At 32.1% G+C, this 19746-nt stretch overlaps 1 pseudogene; it reads right to left on the bottom strand.

Moving 5' to 3' along the window:
* Positions 1 to 4034: 4034 nt before the first annotated feature.
* LOC118535800 (EEF1A lysine methyltransferase 1 pseudogene) lies at positions 4035 to 4865 on the bottom strand (annotated as a pseudogene).
* Between the last annotated feature and the right edge of the window lie 14881 nt (positions 4866 to 19746).

Here is a 19746-nt window from a genome sequence, read left to right as displayed (position 1 = left end):
AGAAGCAGGTTCCCTGCTGTGCGGGGGGGGGGGGGCTGGATTCCATGACCCCTGGATCATGACCTGAGGTGAAAGCAGTTGCTTAACCAACTGAGCCACCTAGGAGCCTCTCTTTAGGCTTTTCTATATATAAAATCATGTTATTTGTAAATAGTGACAGTTTTTATTTCCTCTGTTCTCATTTGGATTCATTTTATTTCTTTTTCACGCCTAATTAAATGCCTAGAGCAATTTATTATGTTGAAAATTGGCAAAAAGACATACCTGTCTTGTTCCTGATTTTAGAGGAAAAACTTTCAGTTTTTCACCAACGAGCATCATGTTAGCTGTGAGCTTGTCATATATGGCCTTTATATTGTTGAGGTACTTTTCATCTATACCCAGTTTATTGAAAGTTTTTATCATGAATGAAAGCTAAACTTTGTCAGATGCTTTTTCTTCATCTAAGTTAAACACATGATATCCTTCATTTTGTTAATGTGTTATATAACATTGATTGATTTGTGTATGTTGAGCCATCCTTGCATCACAAGAATAAAGTCTACTTGATCATGGTGTATGAAACTTTCAGTGTAATGTTGAATTCAGTTTATTAATATTTTGTTGAAGATTTTTTGCATCTATGTTCATCAGGGATAGTGGCCTGTAGATTTTTTTTTTTTTCCTATAGTGTCCTGGTCTAGTTTTGGTTTCACAGTAATGCTGGGCTTGTAAAGTGATCTGGGATATGTTCGCTTCTATTTGTTAGAAGAGTTTGAGAAGGATTGGTATTAACTCTAAATGTTTGGAAGATTGCATCAGTGAAGTGATCTCTTCCTGTACTGTTGTTTGTTGGGAGATTTTTGTTTTGTTTTGCTTTGTTTTGTTTTAAGATTTTATTTATTTATATGAGAGAGAGAGAGATTGAGGAGGAGCAGAGGGAGAGGAATAAGCAGGCTCTGTGCTGAGCACTGAGCTCAGAGCCCGATGCAGGGCTCCATCTAACAACCCTGGGATCATGACCTGAGCCAAAATCAAGAGTCAGATGCTCAACCAGCTGAGCCATCCAGGCACCCCTGTGGGGAGGTTTTTGATTACTGATTCAATTCCTTATTAATATTGGTATATTCAGATTTCCTGTTTCTTCATGATTCAGCCTTGGTAGATTGCATGATTCTAAGAATTTATCCAATTCTTCTAAGTTGTCCAACTTGCTAGTGTATAATTGTTTATAGTAGTCTCTTATGATCTTTTGTATATCTCTGGTATCAGCTGTAACATTTCCTATCTCATTTCTGATTTTATTTATATCCTCTCTTTTTTCTTAGTGAGTCTACTAAAGGCTTCTCAATTTTACCTTTTAATAATTCCAACTCTTATTTTTTGCTGTCTTTTTCTATCTATAGATCTTTTAAAATTTGCTTTATATATTTAGGTAGATGCATAAATATTTACAAATGTAATATGCTCCTGGATTGAGGAAAAGTTTCTCTGTAGGCTAAGTATCTTGTTCATTTATGACTAGGGAGCAAAGTGGGCATCAGCCTGAAGCATTATTCCTGAGTTCAAATCTTATGATTACTAGATATGTGATTAAATGATCATACACTTGGTTTCTTTTTTTGTAAAATGGAAATGAAATAAAATAATAATGTCTATTCCCTACTAAGGTTTTGATGGTTAAGTGAGATAACCCAGTTTAAATATTTAGGGCAATGCCTACTATACTCTATGTATTTAATAAATAATGATTATTATTATTTTTAAATATAACAAATGTTTTTTTAACAACAAAATATACTTTCTTTAAACCGAACAAGAAAAAATGTTCTAAATAAATGGATTTGGAGGGAATCTGAGTGTTTAGAGTGTTTGTTTGAAACAGTGTTTCTTTGTGTGATCCCATACCTGTAGAAACATGTGCATGGTAACTTTGCTTTCACTTATCTTTTAGCAAGCAAGAACAAGAGACAATACACATCATGAATTTCTAGACTTTTTTTCTAAGCCTTTTAAAGTAATTTTTGTCATCAATTTTTATCTAATATTTTATCTTTTGTCTGATTCATTTCTCTGTCTTTCAGGAGCACAAGGCTTTGCATAGGAAACTGAATAACCACTTCCTTTTTCCTTTGAAATGGATACATTTCCTGGCTCCTTAATTTTGGCATTAGTATAAGAGGTATGAAAACTCTTTCAGATTTAATAATGTAAAACAAATTCTGTCAGAGACCATTTGTATTGAATAGTTTAAAAAGGAAAACTGCATAACATCACTTCCCTTAGCACATTGTAAGGTGTTTTCTTTCATCCTATCTTTAACAAAAGAGCCATTTAATTAATTCTATATTTGTTAGCATTAGAGGCATGAATATATGAAATGGGCAAGATTGCCATAATAGTTTAATACTTTAAAAAAAATCAACTGTTTTTTAGAATAGTTTTAGATTTACAGAAAAATATTGCAAATATAGTGCAGAGTTCCCATATACTCCCATGCCCATTTTTTCCCTATAAGTAACATCTTATATTATATGGTACATTTTCGCAATTAATGAACCAATATTGACACAAAGTCTCTGTTTTATTCCAATTTAAAAATTTTTATCTAATGTCTATTTTTAGTTTCAAGATTCCATCCAGGATACCACATTACAATAAGCCACTATGCCTTCTTAGGCTCTTTTGTCTGTGGCATTGTTTTTGATGACAAAAAGTCTTGTGGAGTTCTGGCAGGTGTTTTGTAGAATATCCTGAATTGAGGCTTATCTGATTTTTTTTCATGATTGGACTGAAATTATACATTTTGTAAAAACGTGCCATTTCATGACATCATATCAAGGGTATCTACTATTAACATGATTTATCACAATTGATGTTGACCTTGATCAGATGGCTTGGTAGCATTTGTCCAATTTCTCCACTGTAAAGTTACTCCCTCCCGCCTTTTTTATATTGTACTCTTTGGCAGTATGACATTTTGCACAGCCCATATCTAAGGAATGGGGAACTATGTACTTCTCCCTAAATTCCTAACACCCACTAGTCCTTTTATTGTCTTATTACTGCCTTTTCCAGAATCTCACTTAAATGAAATCATATACTACATAAACTTTTCAGATTGGCTTCTTTTTAGCAGTATATACTTAAGTTTCATCTATGTCTTTTCATTGGTTAATAGTTGTTTTTTATTTTTTAATTACTGAATGGTATCCTTCATGTTGGTATACCAGTGTTTATTCACTTACATACTGAAGATCATTTCGGTGGCTTCCAGTTTTTGGTGATTAAGAATAGATCTGTTATAAACATTCATGTGATGACATTTATACTGAAAAATTTTCAGAATGTTTGCATAAATGCTCATGAGTATGATGGATTTTATGGTAAAATTATATTTAGCTTTGTAAGGAACTTACAAAATGTCTTCCAAAGTGTTTATACCATTGTGCTTTACCAGCAAGAATGAGAGATAAATTATTGAATACTACATCTGAAACTAATGATGTACTATATATTGGCTAATTGAATTTAAATTTAAAAAAGAAAAAAGAGTTACTCTTGCTCTGCATTCTTACCAGCAACTGGTAGTGTCAGTTTTGGGATTTTACCTATTCTTAGAGGTATGTAGCAGTATCTTGTTTTAATTTACAACTTCCTAATAACAAATGATGCTGTTTGCTGTTTGCTGTTTGTACGTGTTCTGTTCAAATCTTTTCCCCTTTTTAAAATTTGGCTTTTGTATTATTATTGTTGAGTTTTAAGGGTGATTTTTATATTTTAGGTTAGGTCTACTATCATATATGTGTTTTGCATATAATATCTTCAGTACCATGACTACTTTTTCATTCTCTTTACCGTATCTTCTACAGAACAGATGTCTTTAATTCTGATAAAACCCAATGTATCATCTTTTTTTTCTTTTATGGATCATGCTACTGGTGTTTTCTCTAAAAAAATTGTTGCCAAAGCACCTAGACGTTGTTTTGTGTTTTCTTCTGAATGTGTTACAGAAGAATGTTTAGAATCCATTTTTAGTGAATATTAGTGGAAGTTGTAAGGTTTGTGTCTTTTTTTTTTTTAAGATTTTATATTCTTTATTTTGAAAATTAGGCCAGAGAGAGCCCCACTTTGCAGGGGTGGGGAGGAGGTTATAACTTTTCAATCTACCAAGGAAATAATAAGAGAGAAATGTCACACAGGATCCTTTACATAGTATATTACTATCTGCATTTAGATTTCACGGTCTAGCCCAGAATCATAATTCACATAACAGCGAAACTCATTTCCCAAGGTCCGGGTGTGTTTTGGAATAAACTTGCACATGTCACGCCAAGAAGTTTTGCTGCCTCTTCTTCCATGACGGCACCTGTGCACAGCAGAATCTTGCCCTGAGTCAGATACTTGATGGTTTCTGATGTTTTTCTGAGACACTCCTTGGAAAGGTAGGGGTGATCTGCTATTAACGATGTCAAAACTATGTGCGGCAATTTTTTCAGATAAATCCAATGGATTACTGTAATCCTAGAAGATAAACTCCTCTCCGTATATAGCAAATCTTTTGTCATATTCAAAGATGTATACAGAAAAGTCTTCTCTGTGTAGGTCTCTCAGTTTCTGGTAGACACTGGGGACGCTCACATAGGTTATTCTGCCACCTTCTCCAGCAGCTGCAATAGCTTCCTTGCAAGTCGCAAAGGGATTTCCTGACTGTACCAAAACTGGCTCAGCTGTCAGCTCTATTATTCCAATGTTATATTTATCATCCCCGCCTGGGTCACTTTGTTGCTTCTGCTCAGCATAAAATTCCTGGAGGCTCTGCTAAGGTGTGGGAAGACAGCCGGGGGATATCGTCATCATCAGAGTCACTCATTTCACGAATTGTTTATAACCTTGGCGCCCGGGATCGTCCACTCACAAGCCACCGGTTTTAATGTTTAATATTTCCAGTGTCATGTCAAGAAGATGATCTTTTATACATTGAATTGCCTTTATTGCCTTGGCAAAAATCAGGAGACTGTATTTGTGTGGGTCTGTTTCTAGGGTCTCTATTTTGTTTTACTAAAGTGTTTATTTTTTCACCAATACTATGCTGTTTTTTTTACTATACATTATGGTGAATCAGATAGCATGAGTCTTCCAACTTTGTTGTTCTTCAAAATTTTGTAGGTTAAACTTTTGACCTTTCCTTAAAACTTTAAAATCGATTTTCAATATCTACAAAAAAGTTTCCTGGATTTTATTGGAATTGTGCTGTATCTATAGATCAATTTGGGAAGAAGTGACATTTTAAAGGTATTGTTTTCCAATCCATAAACATGGAATCTCTTTTTATTTAGATATCCTTTGTTTCTTTCATCAGAGTTTGTATTTTTCCACACATAGATTCTGTAAACATTTTGTTATATTTAAATCTAATTTTTTTGGAGCTAGTGGGAAGTTTTTTAAAAATCTCCAAACATTTGAGAATTTCTCAGCTATTTTTCCATTTTTAATTTCCTGTGTAATTCTGTAGTGATCTAAGAACATTTTGTATGTTTTATATTCTTTTAAATTTATTAGATTGTATTTATGACCCAGAATATTCCATGTGAGCTTGAGTGAATCTGTATTTTGCTGGATGGAATATTCTAAAACTGTCAGCTAGATCCAGCTTATTGATAGTACTGTTCAACTCAGCTAAATCCTTACTGATACTGTGCCTACTGGATCTATCAGTTACTGAAAAAAAGGATTTTAACTCTCCAATTATAATAGGGGGTTGTCTATTTCCCATTACATTTCTCTTAGTTCTTGTTTTCTATATTTTGACAGTCTGTTGTTAGATATATGTATATAAAACACTGTTAGATCTTCTAAGATAATTGAGTTTTTATCATTACCTATTTTTATCTCTGATAAACTTCCTTTTTCTGAATTCTGCTTAATCCACTCTGACAATCTTATCCTTTAGTTGGTGTGCTTAACTAGTATATAATTGATATAGTTGGATTAATACCTTTTATATTTGTAACTTTTGTATTCATTGCACTTGTTTTTTGTTGTCTTTCTTTTCTACTCTTATTTTTCTGAATTCTCTGGTTTTAATTAAACATTTTATGATTTCATTTTCTATTCTCTTTTAGCATATCACTTATACTTCTTTGATAATGTTTTTTAGGTTTTGCTTTCTCATTTATACTATACATTTATAACTAATCTAATTCTACCTAAAGCAATGCTAGACCATTTCCCATGCAGTGCAGGTATAACAGTTTTCTCAATTTTCCCTTCTCTTCTTTATGACTTTGCTGCCATTTATTTCACATACCTATGTGGTATAACTACCCAATGCATTGTTATTATTGTTTTAACTACTAAATGGTTAATATCTAGACTAATTACAAATGAGAAACTAAGGTATTTCTTTACCTTAATCCTTTTCCAACACTCTTCCTTGATTTTGATTTATATAGTTTTTCTTCTCCCTAAACTTTTTTTTTTTTTTAAACATTTTTTGCACTGCAGGTTTGCTGATGATAAATTTCCTCATGGGAACCTTTGTGTTTGAAGAATAATTTCACTGGATATAGAATTCTTGCTTGGTGAATTTTTTTTTCCAACAGTTTAAATATTTCACTCCATTCTATTCTTGCTTTCATGGATTCTGATTTTTAAAAAGTCCACTGTTATTCTTATCCTTATTTCTCTATAGGTAAGATCTTTTCCCCAAGCTTCTTTCAAGTTTTTCTCTTATTCTTGATTTTCCATAGTTTTAATATGACATGCCCAGGTGTAGACTTTTGGTATTTATCTTGCATGGTGTTTGGTTAGCTCTGTGTTTTTTGACTTTCATTGATTTTTGACAATTCTCAGCCATTATTACTTTAAATATTTCTCGTGTTCCTTTTTCTTGTTTCTTTTTCTGGTATTCTTGTTATATGTATGTTATGATTTTTGTAATTGTTCCACAGTTATTGCATATTCTATTATTTTTCATTCGTCTTTTCTCTTAGCTTTTTCAGTTTGGGAAATTTCTAGTGGCACATCTTTAACCTCACTGATTATTTCCTTGGCTATGACCAGTGTATTTATGAGCCCATCAAAGGCATTCTTCATTTCTTTAAGTATTTTGTTGTTGTGTTTGTTGTGTTTATTGTTACTAGCATTTTAAAACTACTTTCTTAGAGTAGTTTTTTTTTTTTTTAAGATTTTATTATTTGACAGAGAGAAAGAGCACAAGCAGGGGGAGTGGCAGACAGAGGTAGAGGGAGAAGCAGGCTCCCCACTGAGCTGGGAGCCCAATGCGAGGCTCGATCCCTGGACCCTGAGATCATTACCTGAGCCAAAGGCAGACACTTAACCAACTGAGCCAGCCAGGCACCCCTACTTTCTTAGAGTTTTTATCTCTTTGTTTACACTACCCATGTTTTTGCATGTTGTCTGCTTTTTCTAATGGAGCCCTTAACATATTATTTATATTTAATTTAAATTCTGTTTGATCATTCCAAAATATATGTCATCTCTGAATCTGGTTGTGATGCTTGCTTTGTCTCTTTAGACTATTTTTTTTCTGCCTTCAGCATGAGTTGTAATTTTTTTCTTGAAAGCTGGACATGATGTACCAGATAAAGCAAAAAGGCTAAATAGACCTTTGGTTTAAGGTTTTGTTACTTTGCCTTAGAATTGGGCTGTGTCTAATGTTTGCTATATCTGTAGGTATCAGAGATGTCAAATTTTTTAGCTTCCTTTTTTTTTTTTTTTTGCCTCCTCTGTTGTCTTAGGCTTTTTCTTAATAACTTTTAGAAAGAGTCTTCACCTTTTAGCTCTCATAGCTATAATCTACTGCTAATATACTGGAAACTTATTAACGTAGTGTTAAGATATGAGAGAAAGGGAGCGTTCTATAACTTTGTGATTAAATTTTAGTCTTTTGGTGGATTTTTGTCCATGGCCTGTGATCTTCACAAGTGTTTTGTAGCTCCCTCACCCCCTTAGATGAGACAGGAAGGCTAAAGGTGGTACAATTGGGTAAGTGCCCCATTCCCAAGTGAAATAAAGCTCTGATCAAATATTTTTCTTTGGAAAATAGACATTTGTTGTGAAGAATGTTCTGGGAATATTTGAAAATGGTGTCTTTGCCCTGCCCCATTCCAGAGCTATGAGGATGTCTCTCTTGGCTCTTCACAATTTAAACTTGGTAGGGTACCTGGAAGTGAAACCCACAAAAGGGTAGCAGACTTCATTAGGTAATATCTCTTTTAAGGAGTTTTTTACTCTAATGCTAGTCTACACTCAGGCCCTGGAGTTCATCAGAATTACTCTTAAAATGTTCCTACCAGTTTATCGCTTCAGTAACTTCTGCTCCAAGTAAGCAGATCCTAAGTGTGACCCTCTATATTTTCCTGTCTCTAGATTTCAGATGACAATTTGTTCTGTGACTTCAACTCTCTGATGGGTCCCAAATAAATCATTGATTTCAGTTTGTTTATCTTTTTTTCTTGTTTAAAAATTGTATGTGACAACTTTTAGGCTCTTAAAATGTTAGAGACAAAACCAGAAGTCTGCCATGATATTTTTAGGACTTAAGCTAATCATGATCAGATCTGTAGGGACATTTCAACTAATTAGTTACTGCTGTCAACAAACTTAAAAGGAAACATTGTGTTTTATTTACATTGTGATTATTAATATTCCCTGGTGACAGTTACATTTCAGTTTTTATTTGAAGTTTATATATGATCTGAATTTGTCTTCACATTTTGAAATACTGAAGGAATTTTGACACTTATATTCACTTCTACCAAACCAAGATCCTGATGGTTAAAAAGAATAATCATTGACTAATTTATAAGTTGGAAAATTAATAGAATGATTCCAGTTTGGTCTGATATTCAAATTAATTGTTACCATAACTGTTTGAGTCTGGCTATCTAGTGGATTTATTTATTTCTATTTTTATTGCATATTTAGAACTCCATGTGAAAATTAAAATCCTTTTATTGAAACTTCCCTTGTCTTCTATACTCTTGTAGCTTAGAAGCTCTTTTAATATTTGACCACAGGTGAACATGCACGCAAATATACACATAGGAATTATTTCCATATTTTCCACTGTGACAGCTAATAATATGCCTTCCACACATTGATTGTTTAATAAAGGTTTGTTAAATGCTCAACACATATAAAATATTCACAAAAATATATTAGTATTACATAATTTATAATATATATTATCATGTACTATTTCTTGTCAAATAACAGAATCATGCTCCGTGCATGTCCAAATTAGATGTAAATCTAAATTTAAAACTTTATTATATTTAAGTATTTGCTTTGTTTACCTTAAAATTATAACTGAGGCCATTTTATTTTTTTATTTTAAAGATTTTATGTATTTATTTGTCAGAGAGAGAAAGAGAGCTCAAGGAGGGGGAGCAGCAGACTGAGGGAGAAGCAGACTCCCCTCTGAGCACGGAGCTTGACATGGGGCTCAATCCCAGGATCCTGGGATCATGATCTGAACTGAAGGCAAACACTTAACTGACTGAGCCACCCAGGTGTCCCATAACTAAGGTTATTTTACATATCAGCTATATATATGTGATATATGGTTCTGATGATTACACTCATAAAATGAAGTACAAAATATTATATAAATGTTATTTATACATGTACATTCAAAATATCATTCTATTTCTGCTATTTATAAAATTTTCTACAATTTTACATGCATTCTCTACAGAACTTACATTTTCTATTTAAAAATTAAGTATAATTGGGAAAATTGATAAATATTTCTTATATAATCTCTGATTATAATGTATAAATTTTATATATATTTTAAGAAAAAAATATCCTGGGGCAAGATTTTGAGGAAGGAATATAAGCAATCAACTAATTTTAAAACATATAATTTTATTGTTATAAAAGAAATTTTTTCCCCTGGATGTTTTAATTTCATCATTCACCATTTCATTTTAGATCATGAATTCTACTTAAATACTATAACAGAGTAACATATTTCTTCAATTATTTTTTCAAAAACCTGTCCATTTATCTACTTATTTGAAAACCACTACAGACTTCAGTATTCTAACATATTCAAAACATCAGCAGGAAAATACAGTATTAAAATTCTCACGTTGTTTTCTGTGTAATTTGACTAAAAGTTGCTCTATCAGAAATGAATCACATTATAGATTTTTAGTTTGTAGAAATGACTAATGTGCTTTACTATTTTATTTCTTTAAATACAGAATACTTGAGCACTTTAGAATGTGACTAACAAAACCAAAAGAACAATTCCAATGAGCTGAGAGCATGATTTTCAATATATAGACTATATATTTATTTACAATATTGGATTAAAAATTTTGTAATAAGCTTCCTTTTTATCTGAAGTATATAAATGATTTCATGCTCTAAAACTTACATAGAAAAATATGTTATTGTTAAAAACAGATCTTACATCAAGAAAAGTTTTATAAGATATCAGGAAAAAAAATTTATTGGTTGCACTAAGACTAGGTTAGATTCTACCAAAATTGTACCAAGATGGAAAATAAAATTGGCTGGAGTCCAGATATAAACAATGGATGTAAAGCACAGTACTTTCTAAGTAACTCTCATGATTTATATTGGTAATTAGTTGGAGGACTGGAAAAAATAAAAGTGGGGAAGAAAAATTTGAAAGGTATTTAATAAAATGTTACCTCATTATTATCTTGATAACTTCTTTTCTTGAAAGTTTCTCAAGACAGGATCAAACAGATGTCATAGGGAAAAGATGGGAGGAGAGATGAGAGGGTTGCACCACTCTATGAGCAACAAATAACATTTGGTATGAAATGAGATATGTATAGTATGTAAACAACCAACATGTTTTAAGGTAAGCATTATGTGATTTTTTTTCCCCAAATCCAGCATATTTGGAAAAAGAGAATAGGAACATATGTTCTGCATAAAGGAAAATATATACTTTACCAAGCTGGCAGATACATGTGAAAGTTTTGTGAGAGAAGTACTATAAAGTAATTTATTTCTATAGAAATGAGTCTTACAAAAATAGCATTTAAGAGTGAGAGTAATCCTATTATTTCTGTGTTTTTGCTCAGAGCATTAGCTGCATATACACATATCACAGTGGTGTGAAACAAATCATCTTTTGTATACTGCACCTCAAAATCCTCTGCTTCTATATTTCAGAAGATCAGATACACATGATCTGCTTTCAAAGACTATTTCCTCTTCTTACTCTATAGAAACTATCTACTATCTTCTACCTACTTTTATCTTACTTCCTCTTTAGTTCCTTTTATCTATTATTTTCAGTCTCTTCCTTTTATTGTCTACTGCCTTTAAATATGCATTTTTCATTATTTGAAAAACACAGAAATTTCTTTCAACTTTCTTCCATCTTGGATAATATTCTAATCTTTCTCATTTTTTTTTTCATAGCCAAACTTTAAAGTTGTTTGTTTGTTTGTTATGACTGTTATTTTTTTTATTTTTAAATATGACACTTTTGCCTATATAACACGGACTTTTAACTTTCTATGCTTTTTACTAAACTTTTTTTAAAGCAAATTATGAAAACCATAACATTCCATTCCATATAGTTTCACAAGCATCTCTAAAGAAGTATTTTCCTACATAGTCAAAATAACATTAAAGCTAACAAAATCAATTATTATTTTTTAACAGGATTTTATATCTAGTGCATATTTAAATTCCCAAATATGCTCAAAACGTTCTTTAGAACAAGTTTGTCCAAACAGAATCTAACAAAAGTAGTCTTGTAGATTGGTCTTAGAATCAAACAAAAGTTTGGTTTATCACAAATCATTATTTTAATAGTTTTTGGACTTATTGATAACCCTTCCTGAAACAGTATTTCATTACATATGGCAAAATAGTAATTTTTTTTACTTTTGTTTTCTTTTCATTTTTCCCCTACAACATGGGCATGTCCTACATCATTAAATATTCTTGGAAAACAAACTTGTTCATGGCTTCCTAATAGTCCATTGTATGAGGGTGCCATAATTTCCAATTTCCCATTATTGAATACTTAATATTTTTCTAATTTTCCTAATTTTTCATTATTGTAAATTATGTTTTTATTAATGCATATATCTGTATTTTTGTTTGAATTTTGCCTATTCTCTTAAGACTGATTCCTAGAAAGAGAATTGCTCAAATTCTGTTAATATTTGTAAAAGTTTTGTTATGCAGAGAGCAATTGGCTTCCAGAAAGTTATTTTCAATGCATTAAAAAATTAACTTTTATTAAATAAAATATATTAAGTTCATGCATAGCCTAAACAAACCATTTTAAAATCCAGTATATGCTCCCTTGTTATAATATAGATTGTAATCACTCAACTGCATTCTGGTTTCTTCTGATAATGATCTGCATAAGAGTTGTACTTTCTGTAGCTTTCAAGACAGAGGTGATTATTTAGTAAGTGCAGGTTTATAATATATTGATGACCTTTCAGAGAGGAGTTATATACATGTATCCCCGATACCTGTGAATACTTCTTTATTTCCACCACATCAACCAGTATTTATGGCTTTTAACTATGGCTACTATGAAAATATATCAAGATTTTGATGGACTGACCTGTTTTCTCCTTTATGAGCAATTAGTAAAACATTTCATTTCTAAAATTCAGAATGTTCTTCTCTTTCATGCAAAAGAATGATGCCCTAAACACCTACTTCATGCTGACTTAAATCCACCACTTCTATAAGGAGAAAGAATTCTTAAAGCACTTAACAAAAAATAGCAAAGTTATGCAACTTCTTTTTTTTTAAACTTATTTATTTCCGGGGGGGGGGTGGGAGAGGCAGAGGGAGAGGAAAGCAGACTCCCCACTGAGCGCAGAGCCCAATACAGGGCTCAATCTCCCAATTTGGAGATCATGACCTGAGCCAAAACCTAGAGTCTGATGCTCAACCACTAAGCCACCCAGGCTCCCCAAAACTCTATAAGTTCCAAGCCAACAACTAAACCCTCAAGGGTAATTTTTTAAAGATTCATTTATTTATTTGAAAGACAGAGAGAGAGCACATGAACAAAGGGAGGGGCAGAGGGAGAGAGAGAATCTCAAGCAGACTCCACACTGAGCATGGAGCCCACATAGGGTTTGATCTCATGACCCTGAGATCATGACCTGAGTTGAAATCAAGAGTTGGACCTTAACCAACTGAGCTACCCAGATGCCTCTAAAATATTTTTAGAAGTATCAAATAGAAGTCATAAATCTGAAGAATACAATAATTGAATTGAAAAATACACTAGAGGGTTTCAACAGCAGACTGGATGAAACAGAAGAAAGGATCCATGAACCCAGAGACATTTCAGTGAAACTCATCCAATCAGAGTGGAAGAAATAGAAAGAAAAGAAAGAAAGAAAGAAAGAAAGAAAGAAAGAAAGAAAGAAAGAAGAAAGAAAGAAAGAAAGGAAGAAAGGGAAAAAAAGTAAAGTTAGACTGAAGGACTTTATGGGACAACAACAAGAAGACCAATATTTGCATTATATGGGTGTCCAAAGAAGAGGAAGAGAAAGGGACAAAAAAAACTTATTTGAAGAAATAATGGCTGAAAAATTCCCTAAGCTGGAGAAGGAAACAGACATCCAACCAGAAAGCCCAAATTATTCTAAATAAGATGAACCCAAAGAGATACACACCAAGACATATTATACTTAAAATGTCAAGGGTTAAAGACAGGGAAAGAATCTTAAACCAGTAAGGGAAAAATAGCTTTCTATGTACAGGGGAAACCCCATAAGGCTAACTTCAGATTTTTCAGCAGAAATTTTACAGGCCAGAAGGAGTGGCACAATATATCCAAAGTACTGTGAGAAAAAAAACTTCCAGCCAAGATATTCTCCTTGGAAAGTTATCATTCAGAATTGAAGGGAAGATAAAGAGTTTTTCCGACAAAGTTAAAGAAGTTCATCACCATTAATGTTAAAGGAACTTCTCTAGGCTAAAAAAGAAAGGGTGTTAGTTAGTAACAAGAAAACATATGAAAGTATAAATCTCACTGGTAAAGGTAAATATATAGTAAAGGTAGTAAATTAATCACTTATAAAGCTAGTATTAAGGTTGAAAGACAAAACTAGTAAAAATAACTATAACTACAATGATTAGTTAAGGGATACACAAGATAAAAAATGTAAAATGTGACACCAAAAACCAAAAAATGTTGGAGAGAGTAAAAATGTAGAGCTTTAGAATTAATTCAAACTTAAATTGTTATCAATTTAAAATGGACTGTAATAAATATGTTATACATAATCCTCATGATAATGATGAAACAAAACCTATAATAGTTAGACAAGGTAAAATCTAAGCACACCACTATAGAAAGCCATCAAACCACAAAGGAAGAGAACAAGAGAAGAAGAAATGGAGAGGAACTACAATACAGCCAGAAAACACTTAACAAAAAGGCAATAAGTATATACCTATAAATAATTACTTTAAATGTATATGGACTAAATTCTCCAATCAAAAGACAAAGAGTGGATGAATGCCTGGAAAAAAAACCACATTTTATATACATATATATATATGTATATAAAATATATTTTTATATATTTTATATATATAATATTTTATATATATTATATATTTTTTGTATAAAAATATATATATGCTGCCTACAAAAAATTCACTTCAGATGTAAGGAAACTCATGGACTGAAAGTGAAAGGATGGAAAAATATATTCTATGCAAATGAAAACCAAAAGAAAGCTAGGGTAGCTATACTTAAACTTTAAAACAAAACTGAAATAAGAGACAAAGAAGGACATTACATACTGATACAGGGGTCAATCCAACAAGAGGTGATACCATTTGTAAATATTTACACACTCAACACATATGCATCTAAATATATGAATATTAACAGGACTAAAAAAAGAAAAAGATAGCAGACAGATAATCAATAAGGAATCAATAAGGAAACATTAGCCTTAATAACATGTTGGACCAGATGGACTTAACAGATATTTACAGAACATTCCATCCAAAAGCAACTAAACACACATTCTTCTCAAGTAAACGTGGAACATTCTCCAGGATACATCATAGGTTAGGTCACAAAACAAGTCTTAATAAATTTAAGAATACTGAAATTATATTAAGTATCATTTCTGACCACAAGGGAATGAAACTAGAAATCAGTTAAAAGAAAACTGTAAAATCTAAAAATATGTGAAAATCAAATCAAAAGATAAATAAAAAAATACCTTGAGACAAATGAAAATGAAAACATACCAAACTTAGGGAATGCAGCAAAAGCAATTCTAAGAGGTATGTTCATGGTGGTAAATGTTTGCATCAATACACAAGAAAAATCACAAATAAACAACTTAACTTTACATCTAAAGGAATTAGGAAAAGAACAAATTAAGTTAGAAGTTAGTAGAAGGAAGGGATTAACAAAGATTAGAGCATAAATATATAAAATAGAGACTAAAAAAATACAATAGATGAGATTAAGTAAACTAAGTTGGTTTTCTAAAACCTTTATTTTAAATTCCAGTGTAGATAACATACAGTATTAGATTAATTTCAGGTGTACAATATAGCGATTCAACAATTCCATACATCATCCTGTACTCATCATGACAAGTGAACTCCTTAATCCCCATTGCCTATTTCACACACAAACCCCCACCCACCACTCCTCTGGGAACCATCATTTTGATCTCTATAGCTAAGAGTCTGTTTCATGGTTTGTCCCTCTCTCTCTCTTTTTTTCCCTTTGCTCATTTTGTTCGTTTGTTTGTTTCTTAAATTCCACATGTAAGTACACCTGAAACTAACATAATGTTATATGCCATTGTACCTCAATTTAAAAAATGAAGAAATTTTTCCACATTTGAAAATATAAGAATAAGAAATTGGAAATATTTGAGTATGGCAATAACAAAATGTGTGTGCTGAGCATAAAGAGAGTTGGTACTGGTGAATGAGGCAAAGATACACTTAGGGATGGCTCTGGCTGTTCTATGGCCCACATTAATTACTAATAAATAATTACTAAAAACACCACAGCTAAAAAATATATATAAATATAAATAAATAAATAAACAAACAAACACAGCTACTCCTGCAGGAAAATGTATGTAATTATTATTTAAATAGTAGTTTCTGTAACCCTCCTTTTTGATGTCACTCTGCATATGTTTTAGTACTCTGTTGAAAAGCACCACTTAACATTTTTATCTCCTGTTATATGAAATATGAAAAAGAGCTATTACAGTTAAGTGTATAACCATATAACACTATGTAAAGTGAATTTTAAGAACCATTAATCATTTCTCTTTAAAGTGGCTTCTCGGTGTTAAAAATCCTGTTTGAAAACTATCTCATTATCAAATATGTATTTTTTTACTCATAGTTTAACCTTAATCTTCATAATTCCATTTTAAACAATGCTATGCTTTCAACTTTATAATCATCCCCGTTGTGAAAAAGAGAAGTTTCCTTCCAGAGCACTCTCATGCATAAATCTTGTCTTCATAGGAAATGCTTAATTTCTGCATTTTATTCATTTATACTATTGGAAGTTATCCAAATATTACAGAACAATTTAATAAATTGGCTTTCAAGCAAAAGTTTCATAATATAGTTATCTTGTATACTTTTTGAAGATTAAGAAAAAATCATTTTATTTCACATGTATGTGTGGAGAGACAGAAAGAGAGAGATTGCTTTGATTTTTATGTAATTTAACACATATATCTTTTTAAGTTGACTATTTTCTTTCTTTTTTTTAAGATTTTATTTATTTATTTGTCAGAGAGAGAGACAGAGCACAAGCAGGGAGAGCGGCAGGCAGAGGGAGAAGCAGGGTCCCCGCAGAGCAGGGACCTGGATGTGGGACTCGATCCCAGAACCCTAGGATCATGACCCCAGCTGAAGTCAGCTACTTAACCAACTGACCCACTCAGGCTCCCGACTAAATATTTTCTTGAAACATTATCAAGTATCTCTGAAAATATATTTGGATATCTAAATCATAATTACATTTTAATTGTCCTTAAAGTAAAAAAAAAAAAAAATAACTCAAGAATACAGGCTCATTTTTAAACAATTCAGAATTCTACAGCATAAGAAATGAAAACTCTTTCTTTATCTTTAATCTCATGCTTCTTCCTAGAAGTAACAATTATTAAGAGGTGGGTGTGTATATTTTCAATTATTGTCCCATAGATTTATATTTGTATAGTACTTATTTTGTGTGTTTTCATACCTTTCAAAGATTATATATCGATCCTAAGTTAACAAATGGTATACAATTAGAATATGCAATACTCATAGATTTTATATTTCACCAATCATGCAATGATATCTATCTTTATTTTATTCTCATGTCATGTGAATATCATTCATTTTAATGTGAGAGTGAATGTTCTCCTATTACATATCTGTAATGTAAATATGTTTAGGTGAGTGCAGGGAGGGGCAGAGGGAGAGAGAGAGAGAAAGAATCTCAAGCAGACTCTGCACCAAATGAGGAGCCTGACATGGGGCTCTCATGATCCTGAGATCATGACCTGAGGCAAAACCAAGTCCAACGCTCAAACAACTGAGCCACGCAGGCACCCTAGTTTATCTCATTCTTGAATTCATTTAACTCTTCTGAGAGTTAAAACTGTTGGACTAAAACGGATAGCAAGTGATGTCCTCAGCTACTAACCTTAATGTAGACATCCATTTAACAAGGAAACACATACCAGTCCAGTTTTTGGATAATAACCAGTAAGCTTTTGTACAGCCAACTGAATATCAGTTATTAGGGACCATTCAATGATCTGGTTTTGGTTAAAACTTCCGCATAGGTCTATCAAATAGTATTATACATTTTTGGCACCACCACAGATAATGAATTTTGTTTCTTCACTAATGTTGATTGAGTACACTGTCCAATTTGTCCTCAATGTGTAGGTAATGACATATAAAGTGTTTTCAAGATTTCATTTGAGCTCACAGGCAGCCACTATTAAGTGTGAAAGGGATTATTTCCATGTAATAAATGCCTTTTTCTAACTCAGGAACAAAAGGATGGCATTGTATAATATTTCATAATATTCTCTTTGAATTTCTGCAAAGACATGGTTTGTTGTTGTTTTGTTTTGTTTTGTTTCATTGTGAGAAGTGGGATTTGGTTCGGCATAATGTTTGGCATAATGATCAACCAGGGCATTTCCTTTTGCTTTGATATCTTTTTGAATGGGCTTCTATCTTGAAAATAGCGAACTTATTAAAAACCATTAGAGCTATTAAATATCTATCTTCTGACTATTCTAAATTAGGGTTCCTTCTTAGGTTGAGCACTTTTATGTTCTATAAAGCTTTCTGAAATAATAGACTATTCCAAAAGCATTTCCACTATTAGTGTATATATAAACCCCCTTCTTTTTACTTAGCCAGGAAGCTATTGGAACTGCAACAAATTCTGTTATCTGGACATATTTTTGCCTCTGGGAAGGAGTCATATTCTAGTGTTTAGTTGAGATCTGTTACAATGTATCCTGCCTGATGTTTTTCTGATTTTATTCTTAAGATAGAATCAACAAACAAACATGATTAAACCTAGATTTCTAGGAATGTTGTAGTAAACTTATTAAGGGATATTTTAATAAATCTATTAGATATTTAAGAAACAGTGCTTAAAGAGTCATGAATTTCCATTCTATGGGAGACGAGAAGCAGGATTTAAAGCTGCCAGTGGATAGCAGCAGCTTTTAAAAGCTGAAGACCTCAATGCTATAACCACAAGGAACTAAATTCTATCAATAACCTAATGGGCCTGGAGGAGGACCTCAAACTCCAGAAAAGAACTACAGTGTGGCTAATGCCTTGATTTCAGTTTACAAGGCCCTTAGCAAAGGGCCCATCTAAACCTTATCGGGACTCCTGACCCACAGACATTGTGACATAATAGGTGTATGTTGTTTTAAGCACCTAAGTTTGTGCTAGTTTGTTGTGCAGCAATAGAAAATTAATACATTTGGAACTCATAGCCTTCCAGTGAGGCTTAGGAATCATCTGTGTAATCTCTTAGTTACTAACCTGGGAAATTTCTGAAGTGTTATAATTTTTCAGGAATGAAAAATATCCCTCCTTGGAATAAATTATGTTCCAAAAATAAACTTTAACAAAATTTTTACTTCTCTTCAGAAAGTGTATAGCCTATTAGAGATAAAACATTAAGTAGATAGAATCAGTTCCAGAGTTCAACTGCATGTTAGAGTACAACAAAAGATGATTGGTATATGGGATAAAAAGTAAAATATAGGAAAGTATAAGACTCTTGAGATTCCTGTTGAGGACTTTCATTTTCCCAGGAGGAAGCAAAGAAATGACTCTTTGGGTAAAAAATGCTAAAAGAACAGAAAACAGATTTATAGCTATGAAATATGCAGCTTTGTGGTGCACAAAAGATAAAAGAATATTTGGATTTGGTACCACAGATAAGTAAGAAGTGGTTATTATATTTATGCTGCTGAGATTCTGAACACATCTATATCCCGGCTCTTTGGATTTTTTTTTTTTTAACCTAGAGAATAGAATCGTTATAAGGAAAAGTACAAAGGTTAATGACTCGTTTATCTGTTAGATTTTCATCTGATTTTGGTACCCTTTTGGTTCTGGTTGTAGAGTATGATGCGAATCTTGGTAGATGTTTAGAGGGTTCAGTCTGACACTGATAGGATCAGTCCAAATAATACTGGAAAATTAGTGCCATTTATGCCC

The sequence above is a fragment of the Halichoerus grypus genome, chromosome 3, assembly GCF_964656455.1.
Source record: "Halichoerus grypus chromosome 3, mHalGry1.hap1.1, whole genome shotgun sequence".
Classification (NCBI taxonomy): Eukaryota; Metazoa; Chordata; class Mammalia; order Carnivora; family Phocidae; genus Halichoerus; species Halichoerus grypus.
This window is presented reverse-complemented; position numbering and strand designations above follow the sequence as displayed.